The 11,584-nt window shown below is 45.2% G+C and overlaps 2 protein-coding genes across 4 annotated transcripts in view; both read right to left on the reverse strand.

The window, feature by feature from the left end:
• LOC116824950 (uncharacterized) overlaps positions 1-5,959 on the reverse strand; it is a 954,865-nt gene extending 948,906 nt beyond the window's left edge. The window contains exon 1 of the mRNA XM_075072070.1: positions 5,872-5,959. The gene's annotated coding sequence lies outside the window, so the exon portion shown is untranslated. The remainder of the gene's footprint in view (positions 1-5,871) is intronic.
• The window catches only part of LOC116824956 (uncharacterized), a 13,047-nt gene extending 6,057 nt beyond the window's left edge, over positions 1-6,990 (reverse strand). Inside the window, exons 1-2 of one of the 3 annotated variants that reach the window (XM_075072025.1) lie at positions 6,278-6,990; positions 5,872-5,960 (exon numbers count right to left, since the gene is read on the reverse strand). The gene's annotated coding sequence lies outside the window, so the exon portion shown is untranslated. Of the gene's footprint in view, positions 1-5,871; positions 5,961-6,277 lie in introns of those variants that run through there. The other 2 variants (XM_075072024.1, XM_075072023.1) reach the window with 2 other exon arrangements.
• Between the last annotated feature and the right edge of the window lie 4,594 nt (positions 6,991-11,584).

Here is an 11,584-nt window from a genome sequence, read left to right on the forward strand (position 1 = left end):
CTCCCTCTGGGGCACCTGGCATTGGCCACTGTCGGTAGACAGATACTGGGCTAGATGGACCTTTGGTCTGACCCAGTACGGCCGTTCTTATGTTCTTAAGTAATGAGGCATAAGTGAGAAAAAAAATAAAGAAGATGCTTTCTCACATCTAACAATTTTTGTTACCTCTGAAGCAAAGTTTCTCACCACATGCTTTCAGCAGTGTTACTGACCAACCTTCAGGTCAGGAACCATCCCCCATAGTCCAACAGCTATTTTCTTCATCTGCTCAGGTGCAAAGAGTGAGATGAACAGGGAGTGGGTGGGGGGAGAAGAGGCCTCTTGGGGTGTCTGCCCCTCTTTTTTATAGTCCTGTTCCCCCTTTGAGAAGCATTTCCAGCTGAGAACCAGGAGACAAAGAGTCTGCGTGGAAAGATCTTCTCTGCTGCTTTTTTCTTCACCTGTCTGTGCTTCCTTTGTCTCCCTTCCTGCTTGATGACTCTAGTTACTGCTTAAATGCTAATGAAGCAGAGCACGCTGTTTAGGACAGACCGGTTTGCCAACTTCTGCTATGGTTTGGAACATGTGTTAAGAACATCCTACAAGAAAATCTTATTTTTACATACAATGTTGCCACATATTTTATCAGGAAAAAACTGACCACCAAATTATGAATTTACCTCAAAAGTCATACTTTGTACAAAAAGTATTCCACTAGGGTATGAATACAGGAGTGTATTCCATCACCTGTATAAACAAAGGGATTGGAAACCATTCCTGGAGACCCTTTGAGGAGGTTACATGGTTCCTTGGAGACTTGAGGTTCCTCCCTGCAGGAGATTAAAGTCCTCCACATACGGAGGGATGTTATGACCCAGGCACAGCACAGGTCTTCAACCTCTTATCCCCTCTCCTAGCCCTGCTGAGACCAGAGCCCAGACCAGTCACAGGCAGGGCTGGAAATTACCCCTCCCCACAGAGAGCAGGGAACTTCCCTGGGGAGCTGGGAAATTTCCCAGAGCTTTCATTAAAAACACACAATTTCTACTGTGAAAGTGCAACGCCCAGAGCTGCTGACTCCGGTGATGTTTATCATTAGTGTCATGATATTCAGTTGAGATTTCAGTCCAAAACTCGCAAATTCCCCTTCTGAGACTTGGCCGCCATTTCCCATTACTTTGGGAGCGGTCTAGGGGGGCTGAAGTCAAATGGCCCTTAATCAAAATGGCCCGTTTCCCTACAGATTTGGCATGTGGAAGTGAGGCTGCCCCTAATAAAGATGGCCACCAACTGCCCTTGTTTTCAGTGTGAATGATGTCAGGCTCTTCTCAAGGAATATGGCTGGGGCTCTGTGGTTAGGAGACTGGGCGGGAAACTCAGCAGAAAAGTGAAAATATGGAGAGCTATAGGGACTGGAGGGGGGTCCAGGAGGATGTGTGGGGGACAGAGAGGTTGAGGTGGATTCAGCCAGCAGGAGGCTGAGCAGGTGCAGGAGAATAGAGAGTGCAGGCATATGTGGGGCAGTAGCTATGAGAGGTGGGAAACCGGAAAGGGAATGGCAGGTGACTATACGACAGGAGAGAAAAGGAGAGTGTGGGGGAAGAAGACTGGCTGGGGTAAAGAGGAAACAGAGTCATGATTAAGCAGGGAGATGGAGAAGTCAGAAGGGTAAATCCCAGCAGCTGGGGTGGGGGACACACTTTTCCATGTGCACTGTTGGAGATGGAGTTTTGTCGATGCAGTGTGATACACACACACAGGCAGCTTCACGCATACATCTCCCCCCTACCCCCTGGGCTCAGAAAACAGAAGGCAAATAAAATTACCACAATTTTTTTTTTAAACTTTTAAACCTCCTCCCCATGCTATGCTGCCCAGTGCAGTAGTCTGGGAGCTGACCTTGTTCGTGAAGACAGAGGCAAAAAAAAGCACTGATTACATTAGCTTTTTCCACATCCTCTGTCACTAGGTTGCCTCTCTCATAAAGTAAGGGGCCCACACTTTCCTTGACTTTCTTCTTGTTGCTAACATACCTAAAGAAACCCTTCTTGTTACTCTTAACATCTCTTGCTAGTTGCAAATGCAAGTGTGATTTGGCCTTCCTGATTTCATTCCTGCATGCAAGGATATAGCTGCAAGGGGACAGGCTGGACAGAGTATTCAGGAAGGCAGTAAACTAATACCAACAGAGGAGTGTGAAAAGAGGGAACAAACGAGCACTCAGCAAAAAATTAAGTTGAGAACAAAATTAATCAAGACACTAAGAAACATGAAAAGAAAGAATTCTTCAATTACCTACATACCTATGCTAGGGACCTGGGTAAAAAAAAAAAAAAAAAAAAAAAAACCAAGAGAAACTAAAAATATTCATTTATGGGCACAAATTTGATCTAGATGGTGTTACTGAAACTGATGGGATGACTCACATGATCAGAGTGTTAAAATCAACTATTATCTATTTAGGAAGGACTGGGTAGGCAGAAAGAGAGGGGGCATGGCACCCTATGTCACAAATGGCATTATCTTTTTTCTGAGTCACCAACAACTTGAATGCTTACAGATCAGTGTATTAACAGAAAGCACAAGATGAGGTACTAGTTGGTGTAGGGAAGAAAGCTGTGTGATCATGAGGAACTTTAATCTGAGTGACACAGGCTGCAGTTCTCATGCTACCAGTACTAAAATGTCATGAGAATTTCTTATTTATACACAACAATTTACTTACTCAAAAGTGTTGCAACCAATATGGGGGAGTTCTAGCTGAGACCTCATCTTGACAGATAAATTGCTCTTCATCCCAGCACTAACAATTAGTGGTTACAAACAGAATAAAGTCCAAACCAGCTCTCTCTTTCTCCCCACCCACCCCCGGGTGCTTTAACGGGGCCAGTTTCACAAAGCTGAAAATGGTTATGGGCCATATCAGCTGGTAACAATAATTTAAACAGAAAAACATGAATGACAATGGGAAACTGCTTAGAAACATTTTACTAGATGGCCAAAAAGTCACAATCCCAAAATCAAGATAGAAGGCTACACTGGTTAAAAAGGAACAGCCTGGCTTAGCAGGGAAGTGAGAGTATTTTGAAAACTTAAATATACACATACATACAACAAATGAGGAAAAGGAGAGGATGATAGAAATGAATGTTAGAAGCTAGGAATTGTATATAATTGATAAGGGAAGCAAAAGGACATAGGGAGAATGCTATGATCAGAACAGTTAAGGACAGTAAGGAGTTTTTAAAGCTTACAAGGAAGAAAAGCAATCCTATCAATGTTATTAGTCCATTGCTATATGAAAATAGCTGTCAATAATAATACAGAAAAGGCAGGAGTTTTCAATAAATATTTTGGTTCCATATTTGGGAAAAAGCTGATGATATATTCATATCATCTGATGATGATGATAAAATACTGTCCAGTGGTTTAAGCATTGGCCTGCTAAACTCAGGGTTGTGAGTTCAATCCTTGAGGGGGCCATTTGGGGAACAGGGGTAAAAATTTGGGGATTGGTCCTGCTTTGAGCAGGAGGTTAGACTAGATGACCTCCTGAGGTCCTTTCCAACCCTAATATTCTATGATTCTATGACTGTAACAATAACTTTAAGGAGAATGCTAAACATCAGCTATTAAAGTTAGACATTTTAAAATCATCACACACCAGATTTTTTTTTATTATTATTTTTATTTTTTAAAATCAAACTTGGAACAGTGGAGAAGTTCCAAAGGACTGGAAGGAAACTAATGTTGTGCCAATATTTTAAAAGAGTAAATGGGATGACCGGGGTAATTATAGGCCTGTCAGCCTGACATCAGTCCTAGGAAAAATAATGGAACAGCTGATGTAGGAATTCATTTCTACAGAATTAGAGGAGGACAATATAATTAATGTCCATCAACATAGATTTATGGGAAATAGATCTTGTCAAACTTAGGATTTTTTTTGATGATTATGAGTTTGATTGATCGAGGTAACTGTGTTAATGGTGTATACTTGACTTCTGCAAGTCATTCAACTTGATACCACGTGACATTTTGATTAAGAAACTAGAATGATACAAAAATCAACATGGCACATTAAATAGATTAAAAACTGGCTAACTGTATAATGTCTCTTTAAACAAAAGTAACTCTTGTAACAAGTGTTTTCTGTCTGATATGTACCAGGCAAGAATTTGTGAACTTCTTAGAAATTAATAAATAGTTAAAAAAAATAAACTGGCTAACTGATAAGTCTCAAAATGTAACTGTAAATGGGGAATCGCCAGAGGACGGGTGTGTTTCTAGTGGAATCCCACAGTGGCTAGTTCTTGACCTATGCTATTTAACATTTTTATCAATGACCTGGAAGAAAACAAAATCATTATTGATAAAGTTTGCAGAAGACACAAAGATTGGACAAGTGGTAAATAATAAAGAAGACTGGTCATTTTATGGAGATTTGGATCACTTGGTAAACTGAATGTTTTTCTCTACATCCACATATAAACTCCCACATCTAGGAACAAAGCAGGCGGTATTTGCAAAATGGGATACTCCTTCAGAGTCACTGCTCCCCAGGATAAAGATTTGAGGCTCATGGTAGATAATCAACTGAACCTGAGTTCCCAGGGTGACGCTGTACCTGAAGGATCCCATTAGCCCTTTGAATGTATAAAGAGGGGAAACGTGAATAGGAATGGGTGGGTTATATTACCTCGCTGTGTGTTACTGGTACCACTGCTACTTGACTACTATATCCTGTTCTGGTATCCCCAGTTCAAGAATGATCCTGAAAAATTGGAAAGGGCTCAACGAACCACAAGAACGATTAAACGATTGGAAAACCTGCCCTAAATTGATAGACCCAATGAGCTCAATCCATTTAGCTTATCAAACAGATATAGATGGGAATCATGTAACCATTTAATCAAGCACCCATACGGGGGACAGATATTTGATAATGGGCTTTTTAATCTAGCAGACAAAAGTACAAGATACAGTGCCTGGAAGCTGAAGCAATAGAAATTCAGACTAGAAATTAGGTGCAATCTTTCTACCAGAGAGGGGTAATTAAGCATCAGGGAAAACTTACCAAGGGTTGCAGTGGATTCTCCATTACTGCAAATTTTAAAATCAAGATCAGATGTTTTTCTAAAAGATCCACTCTATTTCCACCAGAAATTAATACAGGGAAGTCCTATGGCCTGCATTATACAGAAGGTCTGAGTACAATGATCACAATGGTCCATTATGGCCTCAGAATTTAAGAATCTATGCCTGTCTCTTGACGTTCTGGACTGACTCTTGGCTTCGGAGCTCTGCAGGTTGGCAGTAGGTCTTTGATAAACCTCTGAATGTGTGGCTGTTTCCTCATAGTGGGTAATTTCTAACTCTTCCTGCTGGGCCTTTCCCACATCTTCCAGTTCCACATTAAAGAGAATGTAGCATCCCTATAAATAGTTTGTCAGCCCACACCATGTTCTAGTTTTAGAAAGCTCCAAAAATGTCAGAATAGCAGTGAATGAAGTTAGGCTTTGGATATCTGCACTAGTTAAATCAGTATGGTTATTTGGAACTCAACTGAGCCTGGAATTTCTACAAGTTTCTTTTTGTTGTGTAAAGAGCAAAAGACACAACAATTGGTTATGTGGATGGGATCTGAACCCAAGGATAAGTGGAATATGTCTGAATGTTTGGGGAAAATGGACTTGTTTGTTAGCTCAATAGAGGACTGGGCCTCATCTATCAAGGAATTAGAACAGTATCTAATCACTAACTACCCGAGGAAGAAAAGTTGGTGGTTTTATTAAGTGTAATGGAGGGGCACACAACATCCCTGGCATGAGAGGGAAATCAGGGACACTGGTAGGGACCCTCACACACACCTGCTCCCAGAGAATTTCTTACCTGTGCCTGTTTGGCTGCAGCCATTTCCCTTCACTATCCCCAGGGAGAGTGAGAAAATGTGGACTGAAACCTGGATGTTATTTTCCAGCCTGTCAGGGTGAAAAGGGCAGAGGGAAAGTTTCAGAAGTGGGCTTTAGACAACTTCACAAACTGGTTCACTCCCCTCCCCTGCAAACAGACGTTCTGCATTATGGCACACTGTGGAAACACTGGGGCATTTTTCTAAACCCACCAACACATATTTAAACCCTCCCAGAACCAAACACTAGAAAAGAACAAAATCAAAGCAGCTGCATTGGGGTTCCTCCTGACATTGTCACCCAGGACTAGGCAGAGGTAGGAACTGACTTTTCGTGCCTTGGTTCCTTGTCTCGTGCAATGAGAAGTGAATCTAAAGTCAACAGACCTGGGCAGGTTTAGGAGCCTGTAACGTCTCTCCCCACTTGCTTCTCCTTTCCCACACTTTTCTCTTCCCCCTTTCACTCTTCTTCCCCTCTCTGGACAGGAGATCTGGCTGCTGTTTTCCTGCGGCCACGTCTACTGTGCAGAGCTTATACACGCATAGACCTTTAGGGTAGACGCAGCAGGAGTATTTCTTCCGGTGCAGGAAGATCACTTCTCTTGACAGCCGGGCCGACAGAACCACTTTGTCGGCATAGCTGTGTCTACGCTGGGGGTTTTCTCGGCCTGGCTATGTTGCTCCGGGGTGTGGAAGAAACCACACAGCTGGGTCACTGCGAGCTAGATCTGCTCCTGCAGCAGCACTGGGACTCGCAGATCCCACCCCCCCGCCGCCCCCGGGAGCAGAGCTGGGGCGAGGCGGGGCCGTTGGTGCGGGGTCACTTTCCTGCCCGGCCCCAGCCCTTCCCCCGGGTCTCTCCTCCCACCTGCAGGCTCCAGCTCAGGGGCTGGTGTCGGCAGAGCCCGGGGCTGCCCCAGGGGCTGGTTCCAGCCCCCGCAGAAAGTCCCCCCGGCTGAGCACAGAGGGGCGCTAGGGAAGGGCTCTCCCCGCACACACTCTGCTGGGGAGCAGCAGCCGCTCGGCCCGGGCTCCCGGCTCACAATGGAGCTATGGAGGCGGCGGCGGCAGTGTCTGACCCAGGAAGCTCAAATTGCAAATCTCCCGGATCCTTTGGCAGACCGAGTTAAAGGGCCCGCGCAGCCTGCCCGTCCCCAGCCTCTGCAACACCCAGAGCCCTCTGGTGGCAGGAGCTAATGAATCCCGCTCCCCTCCTGCGCTTTGCCCTGGGGTTGAACACGTGGCCCAGGAGGGATCCAGCCAGAATCTTTTTCCAACCCTGGAAACGTGTCCCACAGAGCAGCGCCTCTGCTGCCCGCCACATGAAGTAAAATTTCAGACCCATGACTAGTTCATACTGCTCTGTACACTGAAATGTAAGTACCATATTTATATTCCAATTGATTCATTTAATAATTATCTGGTAACAATGAGACAGTCAGCAACTGTTCAGTATCAGCGTGTTGGGACACTTTTGTCTGATTTTGTATGATTCTGAAAGTGAGTAGCATGTTGTATGATTTGTGTCTGATTTTGTAAGTGAGTAGCTTTTAAGTGAAGTGAAAGCTGGGGGCTATGCAAGACAAATCAGACTCCTGAAAGGGGCACAGCAGCCTGGAAAAGTTGAGAGCCCCTGACGTGAGGTCTCTGGTTCAGGAGCCTCTGTGGGTAGATTCCAGGGCTGCCCCAGGGGCTGGTTCCAGGCACTAGACAAAGTCCCTCCCGGCTGGGCACAGCGGGGGATTTAAGGAAGGTCTTCCCCGCCCCACACAGACCCCACTGGGGGAGCCGCAGCTGCTCAATGCAGGCTTCCAGCTCACAATGAAGACAGCAGCAGCGTCTTCTCACACTGACCACCCAAATGCAGGAGCCTCTGTGACAATAATAATTATTATGTATTGCGGTGCGGAAGTGCCACAAAGCCCTTAATTCTCCCTACTTCCTGCCTTCCCCCTGCCAGCACCGGATACAAGAACCGCTCTCAGCAACCCCTTCCTGTGTCCCTGAACAACCCAAGCAGCCTGCAGGCTGTAACTTGAGCTTAGAATGCCCGTCTTCAGAGAAGGGGGTGGGGAGGGAATTGGGGGTGTGAAATGGACTAAAGTTTGTCTCTCTCACCAGCAGAGGCCTGGAGCAGAGCTCTGTGTGGCTTCAAAGCGTGTCTCTCACACCAAAAGAAGTTGGTCCAAAAAAAGATATTACCTCGCCCACTTTGTCTCTCCAAACTCCAGTATAAGCCCCTTCTGAAATGACCCTTCTTGCCCTGCGAGGATGCTCATCCGCATTTTGCTCCTCTCGGAGCCATCCTCTGGGGGCGAAAAGGGAAATCGGCTGCTTTGTTGTTACTGAGCAGGCTGGGGGGATCTGAACATGCTCAGTAACATCTGCTGACACCTCTGCCCTCACTCAGTCCTTGCTCATAATCAGAATCTGCTATACACAAGTTTTTAAAAAGGGGAGAGAGGGGGCAAATTGGCGGGGAGGGATGGGTAGATTTTGTTTTTGCAGGGCTCAGAATGTGTCCAGAGGTGGGTCCAACTGGTGGAGGGAGGGGAAGGTGAGGGGCAGATAGAATCAGAGTTCAGAAAGTGAGGAATGCACTGCCAGACGGGGAAGAGGGGATTAAAAAAAAGTTACCATAGATGAAATGAGCCACCTGCAGTGCTTCTCAAACTAGGGTGTGAGTAGCAGAGGGGCCTGTGCTCCTCACTGGAATCCATCTCAGCACCCTTTTCCCAGGCCTATGGTGTTAAAGGCGCAGTGTGGCCCAGTGCCCAGATACAGCAGCCCGTCTCTATCTGAAATGATTCACTGAGCTGCCAAAAGAAATTAGATTCAGTTGCCACCATCTTAGGGCTTGTCTACGCTCGAAAATGTTACCAGTTACACAGATGCAGTTTTACCAGTAAATTTCCCATGTGGACACTGTTATTTCAGTCCAAGAGTGACTTTTTTTTCAGTTTGCTTTAAACCATTTACCAAATGATAGAAGCTAAACCACAAAAAATTGTAAAAAGCCACTTTTATACCAGAATAACAGCGTCCACACAGGGAGTTACACCAGTATAACCTTCCAGTGTACACAAGTCTTAAGAGCTTTTTTTTGTCACCATTTGTGTGTGGAACTTACTTCCCAAATATTCCCAAAGGGCACTATGCTATCTTCCTGGAAATTGCTCCTAGCTGTTTTACTAAACATAGATACATGGGCTGGGTTAAACTGTCTGGCCTGTACCCTTCATTTAAGATAGAATATCAGTGTTGGAAGGGACCCTCAGGAGGTCATCTAGTCCAACCTCCTGCTCAAGGCAGGACTAATCCCCAGACAGATTTTTACCCCAATTCCCTAAATGGCCCCCTCAAGAATTGAGCTTACAATCCTGGGTTTAGCAGGCCAATACTCAAGCCACCCCTCCCCCCCTTAATAGCTGTGGGAAATGGCTAGGCAGCCTCACCTAAGCCAAAGAGCTATGGCAAGCCAGTCCAGAAGCTAGCACTATGTGGACAGAAAGCTAGACTGGGTATTGTTTGACCAGAGGTATAGGTGTGTGTGGGTGTAACAGAAGTAGCAGACAGAGCACAGAAAGAGAGAGACAGCTAGACATAGCCTGATGAGGCAGACACAACTCAACCCTGGAAAAAGCCTGGGCAGAGAGTTTTTGGGGTGCTGCGTGAAATGCTCCCCCGAGCAAGGATGCTGTACCCTGTTGTTTGATTCCTTCTGTGTTCTGGGAAACAGCACTCTGTACATTTGTAAATAAACAAAATTTCATCAAAGGTACCAGACCCCATCTTCAATTTCTCCTTCCGACTTGGGCGGGGGGGAAAAAAAAGACAGTGCCCTAAACATTGGTAATGCTAATCAACCCACTTCAGCAAGCAAATCAGGTTATATTGACATGAACAGAGAAACACATGGATTCTCATGCAAGAGGAAAGTGGGTGACTGAGACGTTTTAACTCTTCCCCCCTTCCTGCTCCCCCAAGTGGGAGAAAGAATCAGTCCAGGTGTTTTCCCTCCAAACCAAGGATTTCCTGACATTTAAAGGAGGAGGTTGGAAGTAGGAATAAAATCTAAGAAGCTTTTTCTATAAATTTACTAATTAGAGCAAAGGAAATGGAAAATATTTTTAACAATCAGAGAAAAATGAGCAAATTCTGGGAAGAATTTATATCCATATTTAATAAATAACTAAAGCATGTTGTCAAGTATCAGAGGGGTAGCCGTGTTAGTCTGGATCTGTAAAAGCAGCAAAGAGTCCTGTGGCATTCAGCTAACAGACGTTTTGGAGCATGAGCTTTCGTGGGTGAATACCCACTTCGTCGGATGCATGTAGTGGAAAAGCATGTTGATTTCCCCCAGTTCTGCCATCAACAAGGGCAGCAGGGAGCCCTGGCTGATGTGGCTTTAACACAGCACATAAGGAGAATGGAGCTGGAAGGATCCATAGCTGTTGGGGAGGGGGGAGCAGAATGGGTGAGGCAGATGAATGGCAGGTTGTGGGGAGCTGGGTTGGGCTGTGACCAAGGTTGGACAGCAGCAGCTGGGATGGGATAACCTGGGGTCTGGGCAGTCTCCTTCAGAGACTTTTTTCTTCCCTTCTCCTCTTGGGCTACCCTGAGTGCTACCTAGGGTGGCATATTGTAAACATTTAAAAACTCAATTCCCCACTTCCCTTTCAGGAATATGAAAAGAATCACACCCACCCCACGGATTCCGCAAAAAGACTCCTCAACCTGTAGTTAATTGATACAACTTCCTGGACCCCCAGCTAGTCCTTCCAGTACTTTGGGAATTGCTGCACTAGGGACCCAGGAAGCATGGAGCAACGCTGGAGGGAGGGGAACCCCTCATTCTTCCTCATCCTGGCTTGTGTGGGGAAATAAAATGGCCAACTGCCCCATTAGCAGCCATACAAACACTATTATTCCTAACAGGGGAGGCCCCAAACTTTATTATGAACCACAAAGCAGGTCACTTTATTCAGAAAAATATGTCAGTTTAATCGATGCAAAGGGGAACAGTTTGATTCCTTCATGTAAGGGAAAGTAGATCACTGAGTGGTTTAATTCTGTATCTGGGGTAAGGGCTCAGGGAAAAGGTTTCCCTCTAAAACCAGGAGAAGTTGCTGCCATTCCAAAGGGTGAATAATCCCACTAATTGGTGAAGATTTTATGGCAGAATTTCAGAATTAGGTGGAAATTGGGAAAATCTGAGGCAATTTTATACTACTAACCAAAATCTACAGGGAAGGGGCAAAATCAAAGATTTTAAATCTAATTCAGTAATTAGAGGGGAATGGAGAAATTTTGAATAGATTTTATATCAATATTAGAGCATTAGTGAGAAAAAGAGCAAAGATGTTGGGGCGGGTGAGGGTATCTAATTTCAAAGAAGGAAAGGCAAATGAATCAGAGCAATTGTTTCCCTCCAAACCAGGGCTCCTCTCTCCACCTTGTCACCTACTCTCCTCTTCTGCCTTTTATATCGCTGTCTGCACAGAGATGGTTAAATCTACCACACTGCAGGCTGTCTCTCCACCCGCACCACTTTACCTTCCATCTCCATCTGAGTTGTCACCCCTTCCCCTGCTGAAAAATCTTCCACACAAACACAAGAGGAAAACTCCACTGGGGCCCGTTCATGGTCCCAATGAAGTCCTTTCCTCCATTTTCTACCCCTGGACCACTCTT

This window comes from Chelonoidis abingdonii, chromosome 13 (assembly GCF_003597395.2).
Source record: "Chelonoidis abingdonii isolate Lonesome George chromosome 13, CheloAbing_2.0, whole genome shotgun sequence".
Lineage (NCBI taxonomy): Eukaryota > Metazoa > Chordata > Testudines > Testudinidae > Chelonoidis > Chelonoidis abingdonii.